Source organism: Spermophilus citellus (genome assembly GCF_964194105.1).
Source record: "Spermophilus citellus genome assembly, chromosome: 2".
Taxonomy (NCBI): domain Eukaryota; kingdom Metazoa; phylum Chordata; class Mammalia; order Rodentia; family Sciuridae; genus Spermophilus; species Spermophilus citellus.
The window spans coordinates 224,832,202-224,841,641 of NC_138183.1; positions in this window are offsets into that span (position 1 = coordinate 224,832,202).

Below are 9,440 nucleotides of genomic sequence, written 5' to 3' on the forward strand. Positions count from 1 at the left end.
TCACTCTTTTTTTTTTTTATGGCTGAGTAAAACTCCATTGTGTTTACTTACCACATTTACTCTATCCATTCGTCTATTGATGGACCCTGGGCTGGTTCTATAACTTGGCTATTGTGAATTGTGCTGCTATAACCAGTGGATGTGCCTGTATCACTGTAGTATACTGATTTTACTTCTTCTGGATAAAAACCAAAGAGTTTTTTTGGGTCATATGGTGGTTCCTTTCCTTTTGAGTAATCTCCATACTGTTTTCCAAAGTGGTCGTGTTAATATGCAGTCTACAGATAATGCATAAGATGGAAAGACCTCACGTGTTCTTGGATAGACAGAATTAAGATTGCCAAAATGGCCATATTACCAAAGGTGTTACACAGATTCAATGCAATTTCTCATCAAAGTACCAATAACATGCTTCGCAGAACTAGAGAAAACAGTCCTAAAACTCATTTGGAAGAATCAAAGACCCAGAATAGCCAAAGCAACTGAGCAAGAAGAGCAATGTGGAAGTCATCATAATACCTGATCTCAAATTATACTGCAGAGCTACAGTAACCAAAACAGCATGTTCTACTAGCATCAAAATAGACATGAAGCTCAATGAAGTAGAAGACACAGAGACCCACATAGTTATAGTCATCTGTTACTCTACAAAGATGCCAGAAACATATTAAAGAAAAAATAACCTTTCTAACATATGGAACTGGGAAAACTGAATATCGAAATGTAGAAGAATGGAGCTAGATCTTTATCTTTCACCCTGCACAAAAATCAACTCAAAGTTAATCAAAGCCTTAGGAATTAAACTTTGCAATAGCTAAAAGAAAATGTAGGCTCAAAATTCCAACACATGGTGAGGATGTGGGGGAAAAGGTACACTCATACATTAATGGTGGGACTGCAAATTGATTAACCACTATGGAAAGCATTATGGAGATTCCTCAGAAAACTTAGAATGGAAGCATCATTTGATCCAGTTATCCCACTCTTTGGCTTATACCCAAAGGGCTTAAAATCAGTATACTAAAATGATGCAGCCACATCAATATTTATAGCAGTTCAATTCACAAAAGCTAAGCTATGGAACCAATCCTTCAACAGATGAATGGATAACAAAAATGTGGTGCATATACAAAATGGAATATTACTGAGTCATAAAGAAAAATAAAATTATGACATTTGCAGTTAAATGGATGGCATTGGAGACTATCATGCCAAGTGAAATAAGCTAATCCCCCAAACCCCAAAGGCTGAATGTTCTCTCTGATATGTGGATGCTAACTCACAATAGGTTAGAGGGAAGGAGGAATGAAGAGTCACCACACTGGACAGAGCAGAGTGGGCAGAGGGAGGGGTGATGGGAATGTGAAAGACAGTAGAATGAATTAGACATAATTTTCCTAAGTTCATATATGAATACATGAGCAGTGTAACTCCACATCATGTACAACCACAAGAATGGGCAGTTATACTCCATGTATGTATAATATGTCAAAATACATTCTACTATCATGTATAACGAAAAATAACAAATTAAAAAAAATTTTAAAGCTTCAACACATTGGTGCAGTCACCAGCTTTCTTAACAAGACCCCTAAAGCTCAAGAAATAAAACCAAGAATCAATAAGCTAGACAGCGTCAAATTTTAAAACTTCTGCAACGCAAAGGAAACAATTAAGAGCAGGAAGTAAGAGTCTACAGAGGGGAAGAAAAATTTTACCAGCTACTCCTCTGAGAGGTGATTAATATCCAGAATGTATAAAGAACTCAAAAAAATTAACTCTAAGCAAACACACACACACACACACACACACACACACACACAATCAGTATATGGGCAAAAGAACTAAATAGACATTTCTCAAAAGAAGAAACACAAATGATCAACAAATATAAGAGAAAATATTCAACATCCCTGGCAATCAGGGAAGTGCAGGGTGGTCTGTTTTTAAAGGGAGGCTGGGAAGGGGTGAGGGGTAAGGAGGGGGTAAGGGAGGTCCTTCCTCAACATTTTAGCAATCCTTTGATTATTCTCTTCATTCTGATTTCTAACCCAGTATTATCATCAAAGAGAGTTCTTTGTCTACACAGCTAGGAACACAGGCACTCAGAAGAAGGTGAGGGCAATTTTTCCTAGTTTAATATTAGTTCTTGACCCTCAGAGAAGAATTATTTTTTCCTGGGCAAAAGTGCCATTTGGTAGAGAGGAAAGTTTTATGATTTATGAAGCACCAGAGGCAATTTATTTCCTTTAACTATTATCATTATGAAGAACAGAAACTTCATAAGAGAAAAATGGAATTCAAGGAACATTAACCTCTAAATATTTACAGACTTCAAATCCCCATCCAGTCTTCAATGACATTGGAAATTGTCAACATCTGGTCAAACAATGCAATGAGAATCATCCAGAATCCAGGTGGCACTGTATTGGTTTAATACCTTTTATTTGTTTTGAGACTTCAAGACTGGAAATTATGAAAAGAATGCAGGATTCCATGAAATTTAAAGGTCTTTCAAAGGAAAACAGTGACATTTAAATGTCTTTAAATTATTTTTTAAAAAAAGAAAGAAAGAAAGAAAAGAAAGCAAAATCTAGTCAAATGAAGTAGCAAATTGGGAGGTGTAGAGACTTGACTGAAAGACCACCCCCATTAGGAGAGGTTGAGATACAGGACCATAAATAGAACTCACTGAGTCCCCTCAGTCTCAAGGACAGATATGTAGCAGCACTCAAAACTAACCACGCAAAGGTAAGCCCAGGAAAAATAAAATCGCATTCTCAAAGAGTAAAAGGGTCCTTGATTCTGAAACCTGGAGGGCTTTTTAATACAAAAGTATAGCAACAACAAGAAAATTAGACAGATATTAACTTTTTTTGTCATGATATGTGTGACTATTTGGTATTTTGAGTATAATGCTTAGAGAATTTAGTCTATTAGAGTTGGCAGGTCAGTCTTGCAATTCTGTTTTTAAAATGTAATGATAATGAATGTATCACATTTAGATTGACTGGCTAAATTGACATGTGAGTTCAAAGAGGGCTTGAGAATCACCTTATTTATGACTTTAATTTATTAGGTTTAAAAGAGTTATTTAGGTTCTCAGAAAGACTTTCTTTGTTGAATTAGAGTATTAAAAGTAAAATTAAATATATTAAATATATAAATGCCCTTTTAAATGTCAGAAGGAGATAAACCAATTTTTAAAATAAAATCAAACATTAGTTTTGATTTGCATTTCTCTAATTGCTAGAGATGTTGAACATTTTTTCATACATTTGTTGATCCATTGTATTTCTTTTTCTGTGAAATGTCTGTTCAGTTCCTTAGCCCATTTATTGATTGGATTATTTGGGGTTTTGGAGTTGGGTTTTTTGAGTTATTTATATTAATCCTGGTGATTAGTGCTCTATCTGATGTGCATGTAGTAAAGATTTTTATCCCATTCTTCAGGCTCTTTCTTCAACTTACTGATTGTTTCTTTTGCTGAAGTAGGTTTTTAGTTTGATTCCATCCCATTTATTGTTTCTTTATTTTACTTCTTGTGTTTGGGGAGTCTTGTTAAGGAAGTCAGTTTCTAAGCTGACCTGGTAAAGATTTGGGCCTACTTTTCTAGTGCCTAAGTCTTTGATCCACTTTGAGTTGAATTTTATGCAGGGTGAGTGATAAGGGTTTAATTTCATTTTGTTACATATAGATTTCCAGTTTTCCCAGAACCATTTGTTGAAGAGGCTATCTTATCTCCAATGAATGTTTTTGGCACCTTTGTCTAGTATGAGATAACTGTATTTATGTGGGTTTATCTCTGTGTCCTCTATTCTGTACCATTGGTCTACATTATAGAATATTATTGGTTTGACTAATGGAATATTTCTTAAAGAAGAACAAAATATGGCATATGCAGGTAAATGGATGGAGCTGGAGAATATCATGCTAAGCAAAATAAGGCAATCTCAAAGAACCAAAGGCCAAATGTTTTCTCTGATATGCAGATGCTAATTCACAATAAGTGGTGGGTAGGGGAAAACAGAGTTACTTTGGACTAGGCAGAGGGGAGTGAAGGGAGGGGAGGGGATAGGGGGTAGGAAAATAGTAGAATGAATCAGACATTATTACCCTATGTACATATATGATCACATGACCAGTGTGATTCTACATCATATACAGCCAGAAGAATGAAAAGTTATACTCCATTTATGTATGATGTGTCAAAATGCAATATACTGTCATGTATAAATAATTAGAACAAATAAAAATAAAATAAATGAAATCAAACACTAATCAAAGAGCTATATATTGTTGTAGTTTAGTAAATAAAATAGTATGAGTTAGAATAGAACTTAGAAACTTAAAAAACAAAGTAAACTTTGGGAAAATATTTTTTTGTGCCAAGATGTGTCCTTGAAGTTACAAAAGATAGATCTAGGGATTCGGCTTAGTGCGAAGTATGCCTGAGTCCCTGGGTTCAATCTTCAGCAATGTAAAAAGAAGGAGGAGAAGATATAACAGATAATAATAGATTTATTTATTAGTATAGATGAACATATTTCTCAATCACTATCTGCAGTTTTAGCTTTTCTCCCATTTATCATTATTTTATATATAGGGGTGTGTGTGTGTATATATATATATATATATATACACACACACACACACACACACACATGCATACACCTATACATATATATCTATATCTGTTAAAATGAAAACTCTAAAACTATTGGCGCATGAAATTTATATGCATATGTGTGTATATATATAGTATTTCAGACACAATATACAAACATTATTCATTCTGATGAATTTTCTTATATTTTAGGCTATAAGATTCATTTTCACTAAGTCATTCTTGTGCACTTTACTTAAATCAACTAGATGTATACTTATGCAATCTACAATAGAGTGATAGTCTAGATACAATTTCCCATATATCTCCTTTGAGGAAATGTATCAGACAGCACCTCCATCCCTCAGTGCCTCCTCCCCCTTTTGATGTTTTATCCAGTGGAGGCCAGCTAGATGAGTGACATGTATCCTTTCCACAGAACCCTCAGTTCCTTGCCCATTCCCACTGAGGGAGGGGTTTTATATAGGCTGTAGAAGCAGTGACATCATCAACATTAGCTTGCTTAGTTTGCTTAGATGACCAACATCCCAAGAAGCCACCATCCTGGGTACATGCAGGAAACTAGCTTTCTACAGTAACACTAACCTGCCCTAGATCCCAGTGTGCATAAAAGAAAGCCAGTGTCCTCCAAGATAACATGTATCTGGACTTTCAGGCTCGCTCTCATTGTTCCCTTAACTTGGCTAGGTTTTTGAGAAACAGAAGGGGGCATTCATGAACTTGGTGTTTTACTGTCCTCCTTTTGTTTAAGGATGATAAAACACAACACTGTATCCATCCCTATTCTTATAGCTAGAAGTATGTAGCATCTATTTACAACAGTGGGTACCCTCCTCTGTCCTGTCTCTCCATAATTCCTATCATTGAAGACGAATGCCAAGCTCTTTCCTTCCATTCTATTTTATCTGATGTCATTTTGGAAGACTGAGCCTTGACTCCCAGAGATGTCCACAACCTAATATCTGGAACATGTGAATCTGTCACCTTACCTGCAAAAGGGGCTCTGCAGGTATTATTCAATCAAAGACCTTGAGATGGGAGCTTGTCCCTGATTATCTTGGTAAACCCAATGTCATCACAAGAGTCTTTAGAAGCAGAAGGTGGGAGGGTCTATATGCTATTATCCAACAATGTAAAAGAAAGAGAAAATAAAACCTAGCAAATTTCTTTTGCATTTTATCCTTACTACAACATCAAAAAAAATGATTTAGGTATCCTTGAAGTTTCTATGCAAGGCAAAACCCAAATGAGGAAATCTTTGTCATAATTTTATGAATTTCATATTGACTGCAAATTCCGATTGTTCTTTAAGTCTGGTACAAATAGGGATATGCATCTTTCCTTGAATTAACCATGTTCTCAGGGCCCCTATGAATTAATCTTCAGTACCAAAAATTGCTGAGCAACATCAACAGTTTGTCCATTTTAGATAAGATTTTCTCTTCTGCATTTTTGTTTTATAGACTCAGTCCATGGTCAGCTGATTGCATAGCTATGGGTCCAAAATGAGGTAAAACATGGTGGAAGGGTGTGGTGGAGGAGTGCAGCTCACCTCCAGGTGGCCAGGGTGTAGAGAAAGCTTATTTCTTATTCTCATTTTACCTTGCATAGTTGTTACCAGCATTTTTAATCCTGGTTAAATAGCAATGGGACAATTAACAACCTCATCTGCCTCCTTTTGGAAGAATTGCTTTGGTTCTTCTACATTATTGAATGGTATTGGTTTTTTTTTTTTGTTTGTTTGTTTGACTCTTAAAAACTTTTTATTATAGAAATTTTCAACATTTATAAAGGAAGAGAGAACAGTGAACTAAACCTCATATACTTAACACCCAGCCTTAATAATTTTTTAACATTTTTCCATCCTTCTTTTATTTATTAACTGAACTCCCAAATTTTTTCCAGCTCCTCCTCCTTCATTTTTTGGCTTGGAGTGGTGATGAGACTGATTATTATTTTTTAACTAAGGAAAAGTTCAATGAAATGTATAGATTTTAAGTGTATAATTTTGACTTTTGAGAAATATGTACACCCAAGTAAACAGCATCCTAGTCAAGACATAGGACACAGGACATTTCCCCTAGAAACTTCCCCTGGATCTTCTTCCAGTCAATCCCCAGTCTCCAAAGGCAACCACTAGACTGACTTCTATCTACTAGATATCATAGAAATCATGCCTTTTCTTGAACTTCACATAAAAGGAATCATGTTCTCTTTTTTATACAATCTCCTGGTAATAGACATTTGAGGTTTTCCCATTTTTAGCTCTTACAATTATAATACATATGTTTGTGTACAATCGTTAGTATGAATGTACATTTTATTTGTTTTGAGAAGATAATAAGGAGAGGAATTGCTGGGTGCTGGGGTACGTAGATCTTTATCTTTATAAGGAACTGCCAAACAATTTTCCAAAAATGACTTTCTATGTTACACTCTCATCAGCAGTGTGTGAGAATTCCAGGTGCTTCATATCCTTGCTGGTATTTGGGGCTGTCAGTCTTTTCCATTATAGCCATTCTGGTAAATGTGAAATGCTATGTCATTGTTGTTTTAATTTGCCAGTTGCAATGGACTAAATGTTTGCATTCCCTACCTCCAAATTCATATGTTGAAATCCTCACCTGCAAAGTGGTGGTCATAGGAAGTAGGACCCTTGGGGCAGGGTTCTCATGAATGGGATTTGCCCTTATAGAAGAGGCCCAAAGGAGCTCATTCATCCTTTCAACCATGTGAAAAACAGTAGCCCATGAACCAATAAGCAGGCTCTTACCAAACACCAAGTCTGCTTGCACCTTGACCTTGGACTTCTCAGCCTCTAGAACTTTGAGGAATAAATTTGCAGTATTTATAAGTCACTCAATATATTGTTTTGTTATAGCAGTCTGAACAGACTAAGATGCAAGTATAATTGTGAGTGTAAAGAAATTCTATCAAAAATTTTAAGAGTTTGATCAAGGAAAATGAAAAGATCGGTTTGTTGAAGGTGTTTTATATATGGATATGTGTTTTATATATGTTGTTTTACTCCAATTTATATAATTTGTTATACAGTTTTTCCATGTAATGATTAGTTTAAATTATTTGGTAGGAAGAGCATGGTGAATGTAGTACTGTGTCCCCGTCAGACATAAGGGTTAAAACCAAATTTGATTCACATGATAACCTCAATGGACAGGTAATTCCCCACTCCCAAACATTTTGGAAGAGTTTATGTGATAAAAGGATCACTTATGATTTCAGAGCTGCAATCAGCCAACCGTTCAGCAGCCTTATGACCTGACAAATTATTTCATCTCTCTGGGCTTCAGTAGTTCCCACAGCATTGAGCAACTAAAGGATAGAGGACAGATAACTGATGAATCTGACTTTGAGATTAAAATTTCCATGAACTGGGACAAGCAACTGTGGGTTGCTTGTCTATTAGGCATAATATCTCCTAATAGACTTATTTTCACATTATGTGAGTTTCCCACAACTGGGTGGCTTAAAACAACAGAAATATATTCTCTTCCAGTTCCAGAGGTCACATGTCCCCAGATCAATGCATCAGCAGGATTAGATGTTTCTAGAGGGCTCAGAGAGAGAATCTGTTTATGTCCCGCTTCTAGCTTCTGGATGTTGCCAGCAAACCCGGCCTCCATCTTACCTTGGAATTCTCCCCTGTCTCTATCACTGTCTATTCTCCTCTTTTAAGGATACCAGCCATGTTGGACTAAGGATCCTCCCTGCTCAAGGATGACCTCATCTTAACTAATTGCATCTGCAATGACCTAATACCCAAATAAAGCCACACTTAAGGTTCTGGGAAGAATACATTTTTTTTTTTTTTTGGTGGAGAGACACTATCCAAACAAGTACATGCATCTGTATGTGCACTCATCTTTAGAAACTTAATTTCAGGTAATAAGACATTTACCTCACTTATTCTGTGCCTTCTGCAGACAGTGTGATGCACTCAGAAGACCTGAATTCCAGTCATTGTCCTCCCTTGGACAATCCACTTCACCTTCCTGGGTTTCATCTGAAAACTGAAAGTGGGACAGGTAGCCTCAAAGGGCTCTGAAGTTAGCTATTTTAAATATTTTTGGGATCCAGTGAAACTTCTTTCAAGCAGGGAAATGTGGGAATGAAAGATCAGGAAACAGTGCCAGGGACTGAGGAGAGGGAATCAGTGAACACAAGTGGATGAGGGGTAGGACATTTCTATGCTATTCCAGAGCAGCCCAGGCTGCAGCTTCCCAGGAAGCATCCCTAAAGGGGCTACTTGTTCATTGTCACCATACAAAGAAACACATAAATGCACGTGGGATTGCTTTCATCTATGGCTCTTTCTGGACATTCAGAGCCTGTTCTTCAGAGCCAGTTTCTCATTGAACCGTGGGATTTACTACCACATAAGTTAAAGACCTCAGTACACATTTTGACAAATGTGGATTGATAGCTCTAGCAGAAATCAAGAGAACAGATTCCAATCACTGATGTTATCAGGCATTGTGCTAAGGGCCCTGAATGGCCTCTTTCATATAATTCCCCAGACAACTCTATGAAGTCACCTGTGAGTTAATGAACTCATTGCTTCTCTGCTCCAAGTTCACCCTTCAGTACCTGCTTTGCAATAATAGACTGGATTCTAAGCCAATTTCTCCTTTACAGTGAGCACAGTGCTCAACTTTGTCAGTAGAGTGCGCTGGAGAGATGTATGGGAGGAAGACACCTTTCTTCCCGGTTCTCTGGTCAGCTGTTTTTCTTGCTCCTGCTTCATTAAACATCATCTTCTGCATGCATGTGGATATCAGGTGACACTCTGCCC